Genomic DNA, 24,026 nt, shown 5'->3' on the forward strand with positions numbered 1-24,026 from the left:
AAGAAGATACGTACATTAAAGTGGTTCAATTTTATCATCCACCTATGACTTGCCCCTGGAAAAAAACATTTTGAAAATCTTTGATTCAGATCTACAAAGTGAGCCCTTGATCTGCATGAATCCGCACTCCATGACTGTGGATTTTCCTCACTCTGAAGTGAGATGCGAAGTCACTTGGGAACAACTCAATTTTCACAGAGTTTAAATAAAAGTCAGAGACTTAATTTGCAGACTCCTCCATCAGCCTGAAAGGTTTACACAAATGGAGCAACAGTTTGGACAAAGTCTCAATCCCAGCCATAAATCATCAAGACATTAAAGCTCCACAGAAGCTTTTAGATCTCACATCAGGTTGAATGACATCCCAGAGCTGCAAGGAGTTTCTTTAGTGAAGACCAGCTGATCAAATAGGAGATACTGAACATTGCCAAATGTATGGTGTCATTAAAATCAACCAGTTCTTAGACAATGGACTAGCTGCCCTCCCAGGAAGTCTCCAGACCTCAAGAGATTTAACACAGAGAAATGTAAAGTTTCATGTCAGGGGTAGAATAACCCCACACTGCAGCCCAGGCTGGGGCCAGCTGAAAAGACCCAAGGGTCCTAGTGGACTATAAGGTGCCCACAAGTCAGCATTGTGCCTGTGCATCACAGGATGATCACATCCACAGAGCAACCAGCAAGCTGAAAAATGGAATTTTCTACTGAGGAGGTCTATTATGGGTACACCACACTGTTATGAGAGACGAAGGAACGTGTCTCTTGAAAAAGAAGTGGCAAAGAAAGTTTGTCTGACAAAAGGTTGAGATCACCAAACAGGATACAGGTGGTGTCTTGTCTAAACAGCACCATTATTTAATAGAGAAGTGTACTTTTTATGTATTTTTTATTTATTATTTTTATTTTTTGTTAGAGGGTTTTATGGCTGTGACTGTTATAGACAGGCAATGACTCTTGGTTTAAGTTACAAAGGGGTCAAGTAAATCCTGTAATCGAAGCTGCAAGTGCCCCCAGCTCTGGTCCAACAGAAGCACTCCTTGCCTCCCACCCACAACTGGCATCTTTCAGTGAAACACATCTCTTCCAGGTACAGACAGGGACAACATTGCTTAACTCCACTGATGGCTCCTAAGTCCTGCAAATGTCTGAAGCTGCTGTTCTGGACACGGTGACCAGAGCTACTTCCTTGGCTTTGTCCTGTGACTTTCCTAGTGTTCCTGAAAAAATTAAATGCTCACCTAGATGAGAAACACCTAATATATTGCAGCATAAAGGAAAAGATCAGAAACACACAGAGATAATAACTCTTGAAGGAAACATGATGGAAATGAGTAACTCCAGAAATTGTATACAGCTTCTTAACACAACATGTAAAGAGTAAAATGTGACCTCCTGAGTGTATACAAAGATGTTTACAGTTTAAACAGTAGAATGTTGTCACCATAAGGTGCCTTCTTTGTTAAAATACCTCATGTTGTGTCATGTTTGTTAAATATCAATGTTGTTTTAACATTGTTGATGACCACTTTACCTTGTCTATTGCCTCTGCTGCTCCCAGCACCCCCCAATGGCACCAATGACACCCCCAGTGTGTAGATGAGCCGAACTCCCATGGGGGGTAGCACCCAGGGGAAGTGGGATTAACATCTAAAGACCCCTAGAATCAGCGAGCCGTGACACAAACTGGACTCCAAACTACATTGAGGAGCAAGGGAGAACGTTGCACAACTGACTGATGTTCTGGACCTCGTCACCATAACTGAACAACATTTGCTATCCATGACTGCCCTAGATTTACAACGAGACAGTGTCTTCCTGGGGACACCTGTGAGGATGGAAGCCCCAGCTCTGCCATGTGGCAAAACTGAACATCTCCTCCTCTGGGTCGTCCATTGGGAACAGCAGTGGTTGAGCTCCCCCACCTAGAGCTGACCTCAATAAAGGCATTAAAAAGGAGCTGGTCTCCTTGCCTATTCTTCTCACAACAGATCTTTTCTTTGGATAAATCTACATTTGGGAATGGTTTTGACCCTTGAATGCTGTTTTTCCTTTAATCCACTAATCTCTGATCTCTCTTCCACCTTTACTCTCACTTTCTTTGTCTTGTCAGGACGTGGACCATTTACACTTTATAAGTATTTTGCTGTGGTTCAGTATCACATTTTGAATCATACTAGAGATGAGATTTCCAAACTGAAATAAACTCATATCTTCTAGTAAGTTTTTCATGTCAGCTGCCTGATACAAAGAGTTTCTTACCTGGTGATTCCTGGGAGAGCATTTCTAAACAAAGCAGGTAAAACCCCTTTCCCTAAGCTGAATTTTGCTTCTGTAAGAGCAGCTGTCCTCCCCAGGCAGCTCTAACATGACATCAAAGCCCAGCATTCTGAAGAGCAGCGCTTGCTGAAGCCAGGTAAGTAGCAGAAGAAAGAGAGGCCCCCAACATAAGGACATGGACCTTCTGGAGCAAATCCAGAGGAGGCCATGAAGATGTTCCAAAAACTGGAGCCACTCTGCTCTTGAGGCAGGCTGGGAGAGCTGGGGAAGAGAAGACTCCAGGCAGACCTTAGAGCCCCTGCCAGTGCCCAAAGGGGCTCCAGAAGAGCTGGAGAAAGACTTTGGACCAGGACCTGTAGCAATAGAACAAGGGGAAGTGGCTTCCTGCCGCTGATGATGGAGACAGGAATGCAACATAAACATGCTGAGATCATGCAGCAACAGCCAACATTTACTGAAGGGTGCCCCTAATATAGGGGCTTTGAATTTCCCACTCTTACAAACATGACTGGTTAAAGCTCTAAACTCTGCTCAGCTCACTGGCCAATGGTATGGGTACATCCATGCTTCAAAGGGATTAGCTGGGGTCCCCTTGTTTGAGCTTGAATTCAGCCTATCACCTTCACATGTGGGGACTTGTTTACCTCAATTCTGTAATGAGCTAGGTTGCTCAAGTTGATGTCTGTTATGCCAAATTATCTGTGCAGCTATAGACCAGCTGTAGGTGTCACAGCTTCCCACTGTTAGAGGCAGGGTTAAGTGGGATATTGGGGAGAAATTCTTGGCTGTAAGAGTGGTGATGCCCTGGCACAGGTTGTCCAAAGAAGCTGTGGCTGTCCCATCCCTGAAAGTGTCCAAGGCCAGGTTGAATGTGGCTGGAGCAACCTAGGGTAGTGAAAGGTATCCCTGCCATGGCAGAGGGGCTGTAATGAGATGCTCTTGCAGATCACTTCCTACACAAGTCATCCTGTGATTCTGTTACAGGATTCCATGACCCATCCATCACTACTGCCATGCTCCCATCACAAGCACAGGCAAGGCTCCAGCCAGCACCCAGCTCCTGGAGAACCAGTTCCATGTTGAGACACTGCAGTCAGTTCCTCATCAGTTCCAACTTACTCAAGCTCCCGCGTGTCTAACAAACTTTTATTAACTGTTGTCAATCTAGTCGCCAATCTCCAGCCTGATCCACAGCTCCCAAGTCAACAGAAGTTTCCCCTCGTTAAAATCTCTTTTGATGCCCCACTGCTGCTTACAGAAGTTTCTTTCTCTCAAAAAAAAAAAAAAAATGCTGAAATTTCTTATTTTCTTTTCATGCATTTTAAAAATGAATTATGATTTCCAATACATTTTGGAGAAACCCTGCAAAACATATGAAGTCACTAACTGAGATATAAATTATGTGTCCTTTGTTGCTGCTTTCAAAGCAAGATTTTATCTGTGTGCACTTTAGCTCTTTCCAGGCTAAACTGTTTTTGCTGTGCTTACTCATGTGAGTAACTGTAGAGCAGCTCAGCTTTTTTTTGGGGGGAACAGCTCTTTTCAGTGTAAACCAGTCATTTCCAATTTGGCCTTAATTAGTAAAGCATTTCCTCCATGAATTTATTATTTATTTAACCTGTTAACCACGAGAGTAAAATCTGCTCTTCCAAACCCTGTCTTTTTCTTCAAGACCTGCTCTGAAAAGCAAAATGTAGAGCCATGAGGGTAATTTTTATCTGGTTTTCAACCAGCTTGGACAATGTCACGTTGGTTAGATGTTGCCTCCCCTTTTCCAGCACTGCTCTGCTGCTCCAACAATGAGCAATCCAGAACAAGGGAAAGTGATCAGACACTGTTGGGCTGTGTTTTCCAAGTACCCATGACCTCCACTGCTTTTTCATTTTCCCCCCAGCTATGAGTGAGGAGAAGATTTTGACCAGCACCCTTCCCACGAGCAATAGGCTAAGATCACCAGTCAGCAGAGAGATTTGACCACTAGCTATCAGCAAAAAGATTTGACCACTAGTTAAGAAATCTCAACATCTGTTACAGGCAGAATGGCTCTGACCTGTTCTTGCTTGTTTTTAAGACAACTGCGCATGAAATTAATTTGACACAATCCACTGCACTTATTTATTTCCTTAAGTCACATTTTCTTCTGTTTCCACTGCAGTCATGGCTCTGACATTGCCTCCAGTCCTCTGATGTAAGGGAAAGTCCATGTTTTCTCCTGAATCTGACAAACCTAATTATGAAGAACAGTTTCTACATTCATAGTGAGATGTGAGAAAGGATAAGGTTTTTTATCTCCAGCCTCACATACGTATGAACACATATGCATGTCTGGAGATTATCCATTCCCTAAAACTTCTGTTACTTCATGTCAGACCCACATCTGCACATCATGGTGCACTCCCATTATAACCCATTTCCATGTTGGTTATATTAAATATAGGTGCATATGTGCTTCCCTACACATACCAAACCTGTGACTGAAATGATATCTTGTGGTATGAGAATCATGTGCTTGAGTTCCACACCCTTTGCTAAAAATAATAATGACCTCTGTGGCCATCCCCAAAGGTATAAAGACAATTCTCATTATTTGCCACTCAATTAGACCTTTTTGAAGTGCTGAGTATTAACAGATTAACATTTAGAAAGGTCTTATATACATGTTAAGAATCTGGTTTATAAATGCACACCCTACTATATAGCTCCCTTAATATTAAGCTGTAACCAGGCTACAGGAAATTGTTAAGGCAATTTTTACAGGTAAGGTAATTATTATTATTTCCTCTGGGGGTGATGTTTTATTACTCTGGAGACAGTCAGCATTTGCATTAGATATAGATCATAAAGAACTACACACAGTAACTTATATTGTTTACTATTGCAGCCCAGGTATTCTCTTCAGCTTTTTCTTGCAAAGGAATGCACCACTTTCCCATCAAGGTGTCTGATGAACCGTAGCTCCACAGAGACAATGCTGATGGAAATGATGTCATTGCTTACCAGGCTCAGTGGACCAGAAACTTCTCCCTGGACCAGCTCAGATGGATTCCACAAGCATTTATACCCACTGTCCTCTCACACACTGATTCAGGCTGTACTTGAGGGGGGATGCAAGAGAGGGGCACATCTTGTCTTTCCATTTAAGAAATCAGTTTTTACCCCCTGTGATGCCGTCTGCTTGTGCTCCCCTTCCTTAAGGCTGGGAAAGCCTGAAGGATGAACCTGGGGCATAAGAGACTGTTCATTACTGACCTGGGAAGGTGGAAGTGGGCAAAAGAGATTTTAATTACTTTTCCAGCTGTTGCTAAACCCAGAGGTAGTGTAAAGGTAGGGGGAAAGCAGGTGTTACTGAAGAGGTTGGCAGAACAAGCAGGGAAACAGCAGAAGTTGCTACAGACTGGACAAAGGCTTCAGCAAAGAGCAGGAGACCCATCCTATGTACCTTGCATGGGGAGATGGGGTTTGCTGCAGGAGGGGTGAGGGGACAGAATGCAGCCTACTGTTTAGGATTCTAGATTCATTGGTGTTAGGTGAAGTCAGTCAAACTTTGTCTTTTGTTAACAGTCATCATTCTCAATGTGGATGCATTTCCATGTGGGTAAGCTGCCATTTTTCTACCCTAGAAGCATTTCATTAGCATGGTGATTATACTACACAATCCCAGCCATGGGAGAGCCTCTTCCAATAGGTGTGATGGTGGAAGAATATGCTCTTCCAGATTAACCACAGCTGCTCTTCTTCCAGCCATCCAGGTCTGTCAGTAAACCAGCTTATCTGGATGATCACCAACTATTTTCCTACTCAATGCCTGCAGGTTTGCCACCTAAACACCTAGCACAGACACAGTCTCTAGGAATGGAGGTCTTGGTGAATCTCTGACCTGCAGATTTTGGTGCCCAGGTCCAACACCCAGGGTCTGGGACAAAGAGCAATGCACTTGTCTTTGAATTTAATTTGAATTTAAGGATGTGGGAACTCCTGCACTCCTCTTCCTCCTCCTCTCATCACATACCAGTCATACACTGAATATCACATTCAAAGCATAAACAGTGGAATTATTCTAGAGAAGTCTCCTCAGACATGAGGTTGTTTCTTCACCCCAAGACCACCAGGCAAAGAAGACCCAGGGAACACAGCCATAGCAGAGGGGAAAAGCTCTTCCCATAACCATTAACTGATTTGCCCTTTAGAAAGGATAACTGGTAATGTATTCAGAAGTGTTACAGGCTTTCTACAGACTCACGCCTTGGAGCCACAATTTACACAATTTACACCCTTACATTTATCAGCTGTGCAGGCAGCCTTCCCCCTCTGGCCAACATAGTCAGAAAATTTCCATCTACAGCTCCTACTGATCTCTACTTATAAAATCTCCTGCTTCAGGGCCTCTGTAAGACACAATAAAGCCATCAGCATGACCTTTAAAAACTTGTTTCATCTGTATCACACGAGGTCATTCCTTTCAGTGGAGACAGATGGGAGCTTGACTTGGTAACATTAGAGGTTTCCTGATTTATGCCTTTCACACACCCCTCACAGCTGAAAAGCTGACAAGATATTGAAAGCAAAGCACAGTGTTCATCCCGTCCGAGGTCCTAGTTTGACAAGACTTCCCAGTACAGAGATTAAGGAGGAGAGTAGTGTGCCTCAGTTGTCCCTCAGCCTGAAACCAGCAACCAGATTTGGGCATGACTTGGTCCAAAAGGGATGTGAAGCAGGATATATGACACATACAATTAATTTGACGTATAGGAGAAAACTTTGGCTATATCAAAAGTGATGGCAAAGTGTTGCAGGCTCAGCTGTGCTGCAGACTGCACAACTTCCACCCATTCAGGGGCACCTGCAATTGCTTAAAAGCAGCCTTGTCATGTCTGTAGGGCCATTCCTGCCTCCCACTGGTGCCCTTCTCATGAGTGGCCCTCCCAGTATGAGATGCTCACAGTGCCACTGGCCTTGGCAATGATGTGCACCATCAGGCCATGGCTACTGAAGGATACTAAGGGCCCATGAACTGTATTTTTGCTACATGGAGTGGCTGAAATGAGTTGGACTGGGTCTTGTGGCTTCCTAATGCTTCATCAATGCCTCTAGAGGGAAAACAATGAAGTCTAAGGGTACAGAGAGACTCCCAAACAGATTCAGTCCCAGCTGCTCAGCTCTGCAGCTCCACATTGTCCAGCATTCTACACTCACTCTCCCTCCTGTGACATTAAAAACTCTTGTCTTAGTTAGCTCTATGCAATTTATATTGAGGGATGAGAACATAAAATTATTTGAGTCTTCTCCTTTTCAGTTGCAGCATATTTTCAGCTGAAACTCTCAACAGAAAGGTCAAGAACTGCAGATTTTTTCCTGTTAAAATTTCACAGAGCCTTTTGTCCAAACCAGCTGACAATATGTCAGTGGAATAGCTTGGGACAGCTGGAGTCACCAAATATTTGGGCTGGCAGGGGGCTTCAATAACTGTGGTGCTCATTGCAAATTAATCTGAGGGACACTTCAGACCATCAGCTGCAGGGAAAGCCATGATTCACTGCTGTGTTCATTTCTATCCCAATGCATTTTGCATAATTGGTTTTGTCTCACTTGGGTGTGAGCCATGTGAGCCACACATCCTTGAAATGAAGCAAACCCACACTATCTGAGCACCCCTTTGCTGCTGGGAATTGGGAACCTGCTCTGCCCCCTGTGTCATTTCAGAATGTGCCCAAAGATTTTTAACTTCTTTAGAGCTCAAAGTGGTTATTAAAAGAAGACTGGAGCCAGTGGAATCCTTTTGAAGGAGATGCCAGCAATGCTCCCCTCTGCAAACAGGCTGCCCTTGGCCACAAAGCCAGCACATCCTGCAGCTCCCACTAACCTGGGTGGGCCAGGCTCCTGCCTCTGCATGCTCAAGTAGTTCTTTCATAAGCAAAATGTCACCTCATCTGCAGGGAATTTGCATTCAAATTATACAGGGCTCCTGGCAGCAAAGAGACTGCAATGGCAGCTGGCAGCCTGTTCCTCTCCCTGTGGGGACTTGAGAACTGCAAGTATTTACCCCCCCACACCAATCTGTGGCTTGTGGCTTTCTGCTGCTGGAGTACCTTTGGCTCCAGGCATCCATCTGTGTTGTGTAAATACTGCAGCTGGCAGAGCTGCAAACACAGATAGATTAGGGTATGGCAGGTCATGGGTGCAGAGCACCCTGCCCTGCTCCTTGTGGATCGTGCAGGACACCTTCCTTTTGCATGCTGACACAAGAACACTGCTCCTCTCTCTGCTGCTAGTGCTCCTTAGGTCAGGTCCCCATCCCTTCTGAATACAGTTAGAAAAGCTTGAAACTGAAACATCTGGGTATTTGTTGGGGTTTATTCCAGCACCAAAAGCTCCTGCAAGGGACATAACCTCTTCTTTGCAGTGCAGTGCTGGACCCTTCCACACTGCTATGTATACTTCAAAGAAGAGAAAAGGCTCTCAGGAGCTGGCAGCAACCCTCATCTCATCTAGATCTATGCCAAGAGGATATCAAGGACCCTTTTCACATTCCCCATTAAAACCACACTGGTTACAATGTACATAAAGCATTTCTCTGATCCCCATCCTTCTACTCTTCATCTGTGGCATAAGGGAGAAGGAAGTGAATAGATATTTCAGCCCAGGGAAATGAATGGTGAAGCTGAGCCCCCATGGATGGGCTTGATGGCAGAAGCATGGAGCACACATGGAAGCTGAGCTTTCTGGCCCGTCTGTCAGAACATCCCAAAATGTTGTCTGCTGGTAAAGGCATTTATCTGCAGTGCTGAGGCTGTGCTTCCAGCTGATGGAGGAGCCTTCTGACTGCAGAGACTGTTTGAGGAGACCACATTCGGTCTTCAGGTTCTGGGTGAGACCATAGTGTGTCTTTGAAGATGGAGTTGTTTATGGTAGCCAAAATGGGCTAGGTTCCCTCTCCTTTCTCCCTGTTCTCCTTAGGGCTTTGATGAGACAATTACCCATGAAGACTGGAGGAGGCATTTTTGAGCCTTCTAGGCAAAGAGAACAATATATGAACAGTGGGAGAAAAGCTTCTCTTTCTTCAAAAAAGAAAAGGAAAAGTGCAAGCTGAGACAACCCATTATCCAAGCTGATTAAGAGAAATTGTAGATTAAATGTATATACTTAAGTATTGCTGGTTTATCAATCAGATACCAACACGGAGTGGAAGGCAGCAGGAGGGGAGAAAGATTTCTCATCGCAGCTTCTCTGGCAGCCACTGACTGCTGTTTATGGACCCCCAGAAACCTTCAACTCACTTGACAAGGCACATGTGCTGAGGGCTCTGGGCCAGGGGTGGTCTGTGAATGCAGTTCCTAAAGGTTCTACCCCACTTTTGCTGTGGGACACCTGGAAATTGGTCCCACTAACTGCAAGTGTGCGGGCTGTGGATCACAGACTCATCTCTGCAATAGAGAGGGGAAGAGTGAAAATATCAAGAGCTCATTAAAAATATAAAAGCAGAGGGTGTGAATGTGAGGAGCAGGTAGGACACATGCTAGTTCAAGTTACTGAATCCTAGGGATGCTCTGTAAGCAAACAAACTCACCATAACCCATTTTTCAATGGAGAGAGATGGAAACCTTCACATCATCTAGTCTAGCCACTGAGTCCTTGCCCGGGTCTGGGCTGCTGACCCTCACTGAGCATCTGAAAGAGGAGATGCCAGAGAGGGTTAAATTAAAAACCTCCACCAAGCTTGTGAATGCACTGATTTTCATCTTCAGCCACCACTTTCTAGGCTAGAGAAAGCTCACAGGATGTATGTGACACCCCAGCTAGAAGAAATTGTGCAAGGCTTAATGATACAAAATTAGAGATGCCCTGAGAGAAGGCAAATGAAGTAAAGGGGAAGAGTTGTTTGGTTTCAGGAGTTTATTTAGATGCCTCAGAGCAAAGCATAAAACTTAAATCCTTTTTATTCCCAGGTCATTAGGGTCTGAAGCCTTGTCTCAGTTAAGAGACAAGTTTAGGAGCAAAACACTCTGGAATGAGTGTTTCCTCTAAGAAAAGGGACAACAATCCCTTTTGGTCATTAATAAATGAATACTAATGTGTGTACTAATACTAATTAGTGTTAACACTAATGAAAGTGAAAAATACCCAACCATTTACTGACAGAGTGCCCACACAGCATGGGAAAAGGTAAATAAATGCTAAATATTGAATGGTCAGACCGTACCCCCACACACACATGCACGCCAGAAAAAAACCCCAAAATTCCAGGGGAAATAAAACCAACCAAACAAAAAACCAGCAGTTTGCCATGTGGTGGGTAGAAAATTATTCAGGGAAAACAAACAAACAAAAAAACCCTTGGAGATTTAAGCAGCAGTTTGGGCAAACAGATGTGAACCTGGTGGATCTCTGATGTCGGTCTCCCCTCCTCAAAGCAGATGGAACAGGTGGGTTTGATGTGCTTACTCTGTCTGGCTCTTTCTGAGACACGAGGAGAAATGGAGCAGCCCCTCACCTTTCCTGCTGGTCCCAGCTGACTCCTCTCCCGCTGGTTGTCCTCTCTGACCTCGGACCAAAACCGAACCATCCAGTTTGCTCCGAAAAGCCACCCAACTATTGCTGCTGCCGCCAAGGCCACGGAAGGGAAAAACAAACTTCTTGGCTAAGCTAACAAAAAAAATGTCAGGAAAAAAACTAGCCAAGCAAATAGCCAGACCACACAGCATGCTGGACACCTGGCCAGTGAGGCTTTGAGAAAAGCCCACAGAAAAGCCCAAGAGTCCCCCCCTCCCTCCCTCACTCCCTCCCACCCACCTTAAAGATACAGCACACATTTTTGGGCATAAAGCAGATGATCGGGAAATAGAGTAATCATCATAAATCACCCCAAGATAGGTTTCAGTTCAGAGCCCTCATCTCATGGTAGGATTTATCTTTTCCAGCCTATCCCTCTGCAGAATACATTTTGGTATTTGACTGGGACCACATCAAACACATCCAGCACCTGATCTGAAGTAAAATATTCAGAATCAGATATGGCCAGGCATGAAACAGCACCAGTATTATTATAGCAGAAACACTCCCTGATGACATTAGCGAGCTCTTTGAAGGAGGCTACCAGCAGGATGACCCTGCAGACAGTGAGCCAGGTGAAGAAAGAAGATGCTTCAGCTTTCCCTAAGGAACGACTGCAAAGTGAGCGATTATCCGCTGAGGAAACGTGACAATGACCAAGAGGGATGGTGGGTCGGGGCTGGGGTGGGAGCCCTCATGTGGTAGTTCACATTTCCTCAGGGAACAGTAACTACACAGAACATTTTTGTTGTTGCTGGCATTCAAGAGCCTCCACAAGAGGGGATTACATGGTGGGATTACTTGCCTGCCTGTCTGATAAAGCCTAGCTGGAGATAAAGGCTCCTTATATGTCTGATTTTAAAACTGGCCCTATCATTCTTCGCTTCTCTTGGTTCAGAGCCAACCAATGATACCTAGGAAAGCAAAAAAAAAAAAAATTGGGTAAGAGCTAAGAAATTTGCTGGTAGGAGCTGAGAATCCACCCTCCCCTTTCTACCTCAGCCATGAAATGAGACCCCAGGGCTTGAAGTATATTGAGGTGCCATGCTCTTCCACTTGAACAGCCATCAGAGTCAGAAAACTCTCTTCCCAACACAGAGGCCAGGCACTTGGGACTCTAGACCTGCCTCTTTCACACACAACACCAACTTTTTGAAAGATGAAGATGCCTTGTAGAATGAGAGCTGGTTTGATGGGGTCCTACCCAGCCAACTGTTCATCTGCCCCAGAATCTGGTTATCTGTGCCTCAAGAATTTGCTGTTACATTATTTAATTTTATTTAGATTATGATTGAGCATCCCTTGCCAAGGCTTGTGCTACAATATGTGGAAGGATATGTCCAGCCCTGGAGCACACAGAGGCTTCTTCCAATTAGGCATTACTTCCATTCAGAGGAAGAGATTAAACCAAGCCTGTCTGCCCAAGCCTCAGGGATTGCGACTGATTTATTTACCCTGGCCTTAAGTGCCATGAAAGGAACCCTAATATATCCTTCCCAGGAAAATTCATCTCCCTGTCCCAGTCAGCTTCAGAGACAGAAAGGTTCATCCCACCATCTCCATCTGCAGGTGTGTAGTACTCAGAGGTATTGCACCACTCCTGAGCATTATTGCATTGAAAGAAAACTGGAATTGGAAGAGAGTGAGCTGCTGCAAACCTGTACAGCCCTAGTGATGGAAACCCCTGATTTACACCTGGGTGACAACTGTCATCTGCTCTAAAGTGTGGTTTTGAGAACAGAGCTCTGTCTCTTCTACATGGCTTGCTTGGACCTTGCATTTTTGCCACCAGTGGGTAGGGAGAGGGAGAAGGGAAAAGAGGGAAGAGAGGGAAAGGGAAAGGGAAAGGGAAAGGGGAAGGGAAAGGGAAAGGGAAAGGGAAAGGGAAAGGGAAAGGGAAAGGGAAAGGGAAAGGGAAAGGGAAAGGGAAAGGGAAAGGGAAAGGGAAAGGGAAAGGGAAAGGGAAAGGGAAAGGGAAAGGGAAAGGGAAAGGGAAAGGGAAAGGGAAAGGGAAAGGAGAAGGAGAAGAAGGAGAACGAGAAGGGAAAAACAAGCACTCAAGGTTAGTAAAGGTATAATAGAGCTGGAAGGTAGTAATATATTATATGTCTCAGTTTGGAAAAGTCAGCAAGGGCCCTGCTGTATATAAACCCCACCATGCCTGCCTCCTCATGCTTTGATCATCAAGTATGATTGCTAAAACATGCTAGTCACAAAAAAAAAACAACAAAACACCAACTCCCTGGCTATTTTGGCTATTTCACATACCAAATTAAAACCAGGTCCTGAAATTCAGATAATCCCTCAGTTGCAAGCAAAAGGGATAGAGGATAGGGAAGGGAATAAAGCATTTAACCATCAGAAGATGCCAGGAAAGCCCCACAGGAGCATGCCACCCCAGGCTCACCATGTGCTGGTGTCTCCCCAGCACAGAAGTGAATTGGAGAGGTGATGGAGCACAGAGCAGGTGAGGGCAGCAAAGAGGAGCTGGGTGACCCGAGGCTGTGAAAGGTCATGGGATAGAAATTTTGACATTTCTACAGAAATCAGTAATATGCTAGAGACCCTGATCAGGCTGATGTGTCACCCCAACCAGCTGTTATGTGCTGCTGGTGAGACACCAAGCACAGACTGAACAGTCTGGCACATTCATGCTGCAGGGAGTTATTTGGTACATCACCTGCATGTACCTGCACACTGGGGCTTAGAAAGCCATGGCAGCTCCAGTGGGATATAGTTCTGCCTCCATCAGCTTGGGCCCAGGCTCAGCTGAGCCTACAGGAGCATTATTTTGAGGCTTCCAAAATTTTCATTGCCCAGTTTTGGATTTCATCAGGACCCTGCTGTGGCTCCTGGCAGCAGCCAAGGCTTCAGCTTTGAATCACACCAACAGGGCAGCACTTAGTGATGCAGTGGAGATCCCAAAACTGAGTGTATGATGTGCTATGCATTCAATCACCAGCATAACTGTTTGCTGTTCCTGCAGGAAGGGCTTTTATCCCCACATCTGCCCCCAAAAGATCTTTTCAGACACACTCACACACTTTCAGCAGAAACTGGATCCAAATCAACATAAAAAAAGCAATCATATATCCACAGGAGTAGAGGACTCACAAAGTAATACATTCACAAGATCAGCAGAAACTTATTGATCTGGAATTAGGTTTTCTATTTATAACTTTCCCATGCAAGCCTTTGAAAGAAATGCAGTTTGCAAGGAATTGTGTCACGCCTTTCAAGAGCTGACAAGCACCTAAAAATGGGTCTGCTTCTCCAAATGATCCATCCAACTTCGTTTGGGGAAAAAAAAAAAAATCCAGGTATTTTAGGAATAGTTATGCCACAATTTTCCAGCACTATTTTGGCACAAACTCAAGGCTCATCTTCTGATAGTTTCAAAACTTTCATTTTAACCTTTGAAATGCAACCCCAATGCAGAGTGCCAGCTCTCGTGGCCCTTTGAAAAGCTGGCCTCAGACTGGCCCCTCAGAATATTTCCAGGGGGAAATACATTTTGCCTCCTCCCATTCTTGCTGTCTGGTTCTTTTATTTTGTATTTTGCTCTCCTCTCTGGATTTGCTGTGCTCTGTACAACAGAAAGTTGCCTTTGACTGATGAACAAAGTGACATTTGTGCATGAGGAAAAGCCCCTTTGGGTTGTTTTGCAGTCAAGGAGGCTACAGGAAGCCAAAACTAGCTATTGATTAATAGGATGGAGCCAAACCCAGGGTCCTTTCAAATCCCCCTGGTTTTCCATTACATTCCTTAATGAACCCACAGGATGGTAATTATTTCCCTGTCATGCTCCCACTTGCAGACCTTGTAAGGCAATTTGAAGGCGGGGGGAGGGAAAGGAAGTTGTTTGCTTTTTTTTGTTTTGGTTTGGGTTTTTTGGGTTTTCGAGGGGGTTGGTTTTGGTTTGGTTTTGGTTTTTGGTTTTTGTTGGTATCCCCATGTGTCTTCTTTCAGTCAATGTGAACCACCATAAGTCCCCAGTCCTCCACCCCAATACAACCTGGATGCAGCTTCTGGAGTCTAATGTAGCACTAACAACAAGGACTGAAGGCTGAAATCCCTACTGCCCAAAGCCAACACAGCCAGGCACAGATTTTGGCATGAATGCCATAGATCTGCAGTGCAGATCTTCATGCAGAGAAGAAAAGAAGGCTTCTTTCCTTACCAGCTGCCGAGCCTTTTCATAGCCACCACTGCATCCACTCAGAAGGGTTGGCAGCGCTGAGTGGAACCATGTTCATGGCCACATTTGTCTTCATAATGCTTAAAAACCAATGTCTTTCCTTCTTCAGCCTGGACCTTGGAGCACTCAAAGCCAAGCTGTAACAGGAAGAAACAGAAGGAGACATGGGACAGTTGGACCATGCACAAATAAATTAAATAAAATTACTGGCTTCAAACCCAGCACAGATATCGGTAGGCAATGGAATTTGGTCTCTGAAAGAATCATTCATGGTGGGTCCAATTTCATGTTTCCACACATAAGGAGCTTGATTGGTTTCCCAGTCATTGACTTCCCTGTGTTCATCTTTTTCAAAACCTTTGACAAGACAAGCTGTAAAGAATCCCCCAAAAAGCACCTTGAGGAACAACCCCATGCTTTTAAAACAAGACCAACAGAAAATACACTGTGAGCAATTCTGCCTCAGCATGACAAATGGATTGAAATTCTCCCAGTTCTTTTCCAGCTCTCACTCCTGGGAGACATGAGCCTAGACCCCATAGGCTTTATAGCTATATATATATATATATATATATATATATATATATATATTTTATATAGCCATGGAGCCATATACATTTTTCTGGCTGAAGGTATGGACCTTGTTCTGGAGTTGGCTGAGAAGAATGTCCTTTAAAGCACTTCACAACTTGTTGGTGTCACCACAGACAAGTGGGTCACACTCATCCCTTGCTTTTTGGGATAGTGAGGTCCCTCCCATTTTATAGTCCTCATTAAAATCTTTCTGCATCTTTCTCAGTCTTATTTTTTCCTGGGGTAAGTGTTGATGGTGCATATATGAGGCCCACAACAGCAGCAGGAAGGGTATTACACCTTACAAGTGTATTGACTTGTGGTAGGAATTTCCTTAGCTATCCCCAAAGTTAAAATGATAGGAAAGCCAGAAAAGCAGTCTGTAGGGAGACAATCTTGACAATCAGATCACCCCATAATTTTGTAATGTGAGTTGTGAAAATCTATTGCATAAATAAATGCTGCAATCCTATTTTTTATAAGGAAATTGAACAGAGTGAAGCTTTTGAGACACTCACTAATTAAAAAATCTGTCTGAGGTGCAGCAAATATAGCACGGGTTTCTTGCTCTTCCTACCTCTGCTCCTGATTGTTTCTGTGCCAGGCATTGCCCCACTAAGCATTTCCTCAATCATCTGAGTGTGACTCTGCTGTAGAACCAGGTGTGCACTGCTAGCCCCTCACATCCAGAGCCAGTCATCCCCATGAGCAAACCCTACACGTTATCCCCAAAAGCAGTCATTTAAACCAGATTCAAGACACACTTTAAGACAGTGACAACAAAAGGAAGTTCCAGATAGTTTAGCAAATTGGACATACTCCAGAGATGCATCCTCAGATGAGGTGCTCTGGCTGATGCCCTTCACCTGACTCCCAGATACCTTTCTTCACACACATCTTTGTTTATACTTCCCCTGATTTCTGTCTCAGCCCAGCACCTTTGCCAACAGGGCTCATCCTCCTTCTTTGATATCTCAAAGGGGGCAAGTCTTGCTTTATATGGGTGATGTTGAGAGGCACCAAAAAGAAGATCATCATTTGGGTACTCTGAAATAGTCCAGAGCCTCACAGCCTAAATCAGTCAGAGATTTACAGTGTTCCAAAGAGGGCACTTGGTTGGATTTGGATGCTGCTGAGTTGTACTGAAGGCAGCCATGGAGGGAAGAGGGACTCGTCAATGTGCTTACACTGATATTTGTTCCCAACCTGGGGAGCTCCCTGATTTCTGTGCTACACTCACCTGCCCCTACTCATGCCAAATCAAGCTGTATTGTATCAAGATCCCCAAATCTAAGGTCTTCTCTAGGTCACCAGGTTAAACTGCGTATTTCACTACCACAGGGCATGGGGATGCTGAAAGAAGGGCTTTATCTTGGTCTGATCAGAGGAAATAAACCAGCTCCAAGGTGTTTTAATGTGTGTCTATCCATATTCACATATTCCTGTGCAAACACAGGAAGGAGCTGCAGCCCACACCTAAACACAGTCTAATGAGCACACAGACTCTGGTACTTAAATTGGTCAAACATTTCCTCACACATAAATTCATTTTGACTTTCTATTAACTGCTGAATGCTTTCTTGTTTTTGAGAAAGAGTTAGGACTTGATTTTATCTAGATGAGGAGTATTAAACAAGGGTATAGGCAATGGATATTTTTCTCAAAAGACTTTCCAGGCAGATGTCTCAATCCTGTTCTCTGCACAAAGATTAGCAAAATGGGCTCATTCTGCTTCTTTTCAAACTCTAATAGTTGTACTTATATTGGTGCTCTGGAGCCTCTAAGCACCAACAGGATGGAAGAGAATGATGCAAAAAGATGTGGAAGATGAAAGAAATAATCCATGGATAAGGGTGTTTAAAATGTTGAACTCCTTCCTGGCAGGTGTTTATAAATTATTGTCTTGACATGAGGTTTGCATGCAGATGGGCAGTTAAGTGCCCAGTCCAGCCATCAGGTCCAGCCAGGTGCTTTGAAGTGAGGACAACACTTTACCCTGCACCCAAGAGCTGTGTGGAACTTGGCTCTGCTCTCATTTGGGCACATCCAGAGCCCTCCTTCACATTTCAATCCCCCCTACCCCAGCAGGACCCTGTTTTGACCTCATGACTGTGCCATGCAAACTGAGCTAAAGTGAGAGGGGCTGCCAGGAATGGATCAGAGCCTAAAGCAATCCCATGCTCTGTCTCAGACTCTGGCAAAGAACAAATGTGTTGGAAAAACTGCAAAAAACCCAGAATAAGCAAATGTAGATCAATAGCAATACTCTCTTTCTAACTTCCAGCAAATATTGACTTAAACTCACAGAGCAGACATGGACAAATATTCATCATCAGACCTTTTGGGGGAATTACAAATGTCTTTTCAATGGAGAAAGAAAATCTACTCTTTTTTATTTGTTTCTATTCAACTGTTCTGAGTTTTTCTCTTCTGCAAGGAAAGAGCAAGTATTTTAATTTTTGGTCTCTCTGTTCAGAAATCTTTCTACATGACACAAAAAGAAATGAGTAAAAAAAGGCAATTGCAGTTTTACATCAGATTTGTACTGGAGACTGAAGATTCAATTCCCTTCACAATCTCTGCTTTTCTTTGTACCATAAAAGCTGCTTATTTTATTTTCTGATGCTCTTGTTATCTGTATAAGCATGCACTGCCATGGTAAGAACGTGCTAGGGTCATGGCATATTATAGTATATAGAATTTTTTCCTGAGGCTGATAATCTCCTAAATAGTCAGTCTTGACATTTAAACAGGAATGTATTTGTATCAAGAACCAGAGAAAATGTATCCAAAACTGAAGCTGGCTGAATAAACAGAGCAAGGCAAAAAATTCTTGAAGTGCAACAAAGAAAGGGCTGAAATAGAGAGAGGAAGGAGTTCAGTGGGTTTAACCAATAACTTTTACATCTGTGTCAAACACATATAAGACCAGAAAGTTCAACTGCAGAAGAGTTAATAATGCAAACCTGTGGCTGGCAAAGTCATCATCTCATGGCTATTCAGTTCTCTATCCCTCAGCTACTGCTAGGAAATGAGTTCAGCCTCTTCTTTAACTTCCCTGCCTTTAACACCCACCCTTGCCTGTGAATACCAGGCAGCTGTCATCTTCTGCCCCTTCACCTTGCTCCACAATATACTTCTTCTCTCCTTCAAATAAATTACCCTCTGTAGGGTGTTGTGATGTGTGCAGCAGTCCTATGGCCCAAATTAAACATTATCACCCTGTATACATGTATCCAAACATGATCACAGGATCACAGTGTTCTTTGGTGGGAAATGAATCTCCAATCCACTTTCTGGTAGGTCAGAAAATCACTGTAGCCAGCAGCCTTCCCTTACCCCTACAGAGACACTGGGTTGACACTAAAACACTGGGATAGCTAGGGCTGCTCAACCTGGAGAAGAGAAAGTTCCAGGCAGACCTTAGAGCCCCTGTCAGTGCCTAAAGGGGTCCAAGACAGCTGGAGAGGGACTTTGGACAAGGGCCTGGAGTGACAGAACAAGGGGGAATGACTTCCCACTGCCAGAGGTCAGGGTTAGGTGAGATATTGGAAAGAAATTCCTCCCTGTGAGGATGGTGAGGTCCTGGCACAGATTTCCCAGAGAAGCTGTGGCTGCCCCATCCCTAAAGTGTCCAAGGGCAGGTTGAATGTGGCTTGGAGCAACGTAGGTTAGTGAAAGGTGTCCCTGCCCATGGCAGGGTGGTTCAACAAGATGTTCTTGAAGATCTCTTTGTGCCCAAACCATTTGCTGATTCTGTGGAAGCAGCATTGCTCCCTTTCCCTGCAGCACATCCCTGGTGGTTGTCCCCAGGAGCAGTCAGGGGATTACTGATGGGCTACTGGGTAGATGGAAGATGGTAGAAGGTAGATGGAAGTGCTGCTGAATGATGATCCTGGGTGAAGAAAGGCCACAATGCTATGGGTGCTCAATGCACAGAAGAATGCACGTCTTCTTCTAAACCATGCACTTCTCCTGGATGTCCTGGATGGACAGGGTGATGGAGCAGAAACCATACCTATGACACCCAGACATGAGCAGACAGAAAACCTTTCAGGTACATCTCTATGACGATGAACCACAGAGGCTCTCCACACCTGCTACCCCATCTGAGGCACAAAGCAGGACAGAAATCTTCACACCCAGTTCTGTTGTAAGGGCAGCTCCTGATAGGCTAGGTTTGTGGCAGGGATAACTTTCTTCACACAACAATCTGCTACTGAATAGCAGGTGAGATTTCCATCACAACAGGTCTTCTGCAGGTTTGGAACAGAAATGTCACCCTGAGAATTAAACCTTCTGATCTTGTTTTCATAGTTTCTAGACACTTTCCCAGGAAAGTAGCTATAAACATAGATGTTTATATTCCATTAAAGAAATGTCTTTTGATGGACGTTTCTCACGACCAGTGTGGTTGGGAAGGTGGTAACCTGACTATCCAATCCCTGGTCGTTGTTGAGAATCTATAAATACTGAAACCACAGAATAAACTGCTCTCTTTTTCCTATCACATATTGAGCTGTGTCTGTGTGAATCATTTCATGTCCAACAGAGACACAGAAACAACAAAATGATGTGGTGGTTATACTCTGCTAGGTAATTCTCAGAGTTGAACAAAATGTGTTGACTAACTCAAAGAAAAAAATTAGTTAATTGCAAAGAGGGTGGTAAAATAGCTATCAGACCTTTTTGGGGGGATTAAAAACATCTTTTCAGTGAAAAAAGAAAATCTACTCTTTTTCTGTTTGCTTCTATTCAACTGTTCTGAGTTCTTCTCTTCTAATTTCCTATATATAAAAAAAAAGAGTTTATCACTGGTGGGAAATGGATAACATGATAGCTTCATGGAGAAGGAAAGAGGTGTTGTTCATCAGGCTCTTTTATTTCTTAGAGAGAAAAACAGTGTGAAAGAGAAAGAGAGAGCAGAAAAGAAAAACTCATCATATGCCTTCTGACCTCCCAGACTTGAGTCATACTCAGGGCTTCCCCTATGGAATAAGCCTCCCATCCAATCCCAGACTGGCACAGAACAAATCAACAAACAAAACACAAAAACTCTAGCACATTTTAATTGTGTTTTAGATTACCTTTGAGCATTGCTATCTTGACTGTGTGTCTTCTCACATTTTCCAGCTAGTTACTTATTTAAATTATTGTACTTATATATGGAGGGTTTTTCCAACAATATTTGAAGATCCTCTCACAAGAGTCCCAGGTAGATCCCAAGGGTCTGGGGAAGAAATGACACCCACCTGCTGCCTCCCTATGTCTTTATTTATGGTAAACTTTGAGGAGCTGGGCTGAAACCAAGCACCAGGCTGATACCTGACACCAGCACTGTGCCAGACTCTGGCTGATTTACACTGAGGAGAAAAGCCAAATGGAAATACAACTGTATCAGGAGAAGGAGTTGGCACTGCAGAATATGGATGTATGCAATTCAGTATGTGAATGGAGGCAGTCCATTTCAGAGCAATAATTTCACTCCTCCTGTACCTTCTTTATTTTCCATTTTAACAGAAAGACCTCCTGTAGCTGCTACCTGCTGTTAAAAACTTCACATTTCTCGAGGTCATTGACACACAGAATGTGAAAGATCTGCCTCTAAGCTTGGATCTCAATTACCCCACTGCAAACCTTGAGTGATGACAAGTGCCTCACAGCTGATAATGTAGTACTTAATATTCTGAAAGAGTCTTTGAATGTTGTTGGCACCAGACTTGCTTCAGTTTGTGTTGCTGGCTGCTGGAGGTGGGGGGTTGGTTCCAGGCAGCTGATGTTGCTGTCATGGAAGCATCTTAGTCTGAGGCAAGAAAGGCCAAAATGCTGCTTGAGTTGCATCCAAAATTTCCCACTAATTGGTCCCATCCCAGCAAGGGACAGAGTTTGACATTGTATGAACAGTCCCAAATACGAGCAGAAAGAGAACTGAAGTGGCTTTACTGTAGCTTTTTCCTTTCACAAGCTCCAGGCTAAGAAATAACAATACAGTGATAAGTACTGTCACCAGCTGGGTCATCTGCATGTCTCCATCCACTCTTTGAGAGAACCATGCAAAAAGAAAGGACAGATTTGGTCTGCTGGGGCTAGCCAAGTGTAGTATCTTGTCACTGATGTTGGAGACAGGCAAGTGGCAGAATACACCGAAGTTCATGGGGCTACAGTTAAACTTCATCATTGAACACCCCCTTTTACAGGGGCTTTGAATTTCCCATGCTTACATACATGATTGGTTGGGTTCTTAGCACTGTTACAAATAGCTCAGCACAATTTATTAACTCATTAGGGATAAGGGACAAGCAAGCAGCGCGGTGCACGCGGGGAGTCTCTGCTCCACCAACACATCCACTTTACCCCTGGTCACTGCCTCTTTTATAGGCAGTTTCTTGTTGGGTTGTGTCATGCCTTCTGTGCTGGGGTACAAGTCCAGGTGAGCCCAAACATGTTGGCTATCTCCCCAGCAGCAGTGGCTGCGAGCCCCCACCAGGTCTGGACAGAGCTCCAACATGTGGCCAGCTTACAAGCAAGCAGGTAACAGCAGTTACAAGCAGTAACAAGTTTTCACATGTTCACACAAGCCTGCTGCTTATACATAAATAGTGGGTACAATTAGTAATTAAAGCAATTACATAGTGGCAAAAATACATGACAGCAAAAGCTAGCAATTCACAGAAAAGGGATTTAAACAAAAATAATGCAATCTTGTATTTCCCTTTGTCTCATGTCCATGTTTTACTTTAAGATCAGCATTCCTGTTTATACTGATCCCATGGTGTGTTTCCATAATGAATTCCATAATTATGTAACATCTCACAGCACTGCCCAGCTCACTGGCCAATGATATGTCTGCATTCATGGTGGAATGGGATTGACTGGGGCCCCCTGTTTGAGTTCAAAACCAGCCTATCCTTGTCTGGAGATCCTTACCTGGGGATGTATTTACTCCTCTAACAAACTTAGGCTGGCCAAGTTAGCGTGGTGTTAAGGCAAATTTACCTGTGCAGCTTACAGACCAGCTGTAGCTGTCACAGTATCTGATCGTAAAAATTTAATATCCAATATGCCCTTGATGAGAGGATTTTATATCAAACAGATTTTGGGGCATGGGAGTTGGACCTGGATCTTGCTCTCTCTGCTTCGTGCATTGCCCCGGTATTGCAGCGGCTCTGGGAATGGTGCACGGATAGGTTTGAGTTGCACCAAGAGAGAGGTGGGCCAGAAGGTCAAAGAAGGTGAATCTTTCCCTTTACTCTGCCCTCATGAGACCCTGCCTGGAGTTCTGCACCCAGCTCTGGGGTCTCCAACATAAGAATGACATGGACATGTTAGAGCAGATCCAGAGTAGGGACACAGATATGCTCCAAGGGCTGGAGCACCTCTGCCCTGGAGATAGGCTGGGAGAGCTGGGGGTTCAGCCTGCAGAAGAGAAGGCACCAGGGAGAGCTTAGAGCTTCCAGTGATGAAGGGGGGCTTATAAAAGAGGGACAGCAGCTTTTTGATATGGGCATAAAGTGATAGGAAAAGGGGAAATTATTTTAAATCAAGAAAGAGTAATTTTGGGTTAAATGTTAGGAAGAAATTCTTCCCTGTGAGGGTGGTGAGGCCCTGGCACAGGTTGCCCAGAAAAGCTGTGGCTGCCCCATCCCTGGAATTTTCAAGGCCAGGTTGGACAGGTCTTGGAGAGACCTGGTTCTAGTGGAAGATGTCCCTGCCTATGGCAGGGGGTTTGGAATTAGATGGTCTCTAAAGTCCCCTCCAACCCTACAGCATTCTATGACCCCAAGTAATGCACATGTATGGCAAATAGAGAAAACACTTTCAGCTGCCTGCTGACAAGCTGGTGCTGGATTCTTTGCCCTTTGGCAGCAGCTAAAGCCAACCAGGCAACGGGAAGAAAGCTGGCAGGAACTGCATACCACATTTACAAAAGGCTTTCTGAGGTTCCACAAGGAGTTGCCTTGGTCACAACAGGCTCTACTGGGTCCTGCACTATCCATCAGCACTGCAGGAGGTCTGGGTTCTTGGTGTGTTGGTGTGAAATGTCAGGCTGCATTCAGGGTGAGATGGCCCAAAGCATGCCACTGCAGTCCTGCCAGGATCCCGAGGTGCATTGACTGGATCTCCAGATGAATTAATGTGCTGTGAAATGGCTGGTGGCAGTGCTGAATGCTGATCCTCAGCAGAGGCAATTCGATATTCAGGAGGTTCAGCCTGGCTGAGATTTGCCATGCACAGTCCCAAATACAGCTTTCATAATATAAAAGCAAATAGCAACAGGAGAAAAACCCAGACCACCTGCCCACCACTCCTGCAGCCCCCTCTGCAGTCGCCTTCGCTCATCTCAGAGGGAGGTCATTCAAGTCTGCCTTCCATTATAAAAATGATTAATCTCCATTCTTGCAAAGAATAAAGGGGCCTACAGTGGGCTTTG

At 44.4% G+C, this 24,026-nt stretch overlaps 1 non-coding gene across 1 annotated transcript; it reads left to right on the forward strand.

Annotated features, from left to right (window-relative positions):
• Positions 1–22,587: 22,587 nt before the first annotated feature.
• Positions 22,588–22,781, forward strand: LOC147654406 (U2 spliceosomal RNA). The gene has a single exon (XR_015285488.1). It is a non-coding gene; the product is annotated as a U2 spliceosomal RNA (small nuclear RNA).
• The last annotated feature ends 1,245 nt before the right edge of the window (positions 22,782–24,026 follow it).

The sequence above is a fragment of the Cyanistes caeruleus genome, chromosome 3 (genome assembly GCF_971803275.1).
Source record: "Cyanistes caeruleus chromosome 3, bCyaCae1.hap1.1, whole genome shotgun sequence".
Taxonomy (NCBI): domain Eukaryota; kingdom Metazoa; phylum Chordata; class Aves; order Passeriformes; family Paridae; genus Cyanistes; species Cyanistes caeruleus.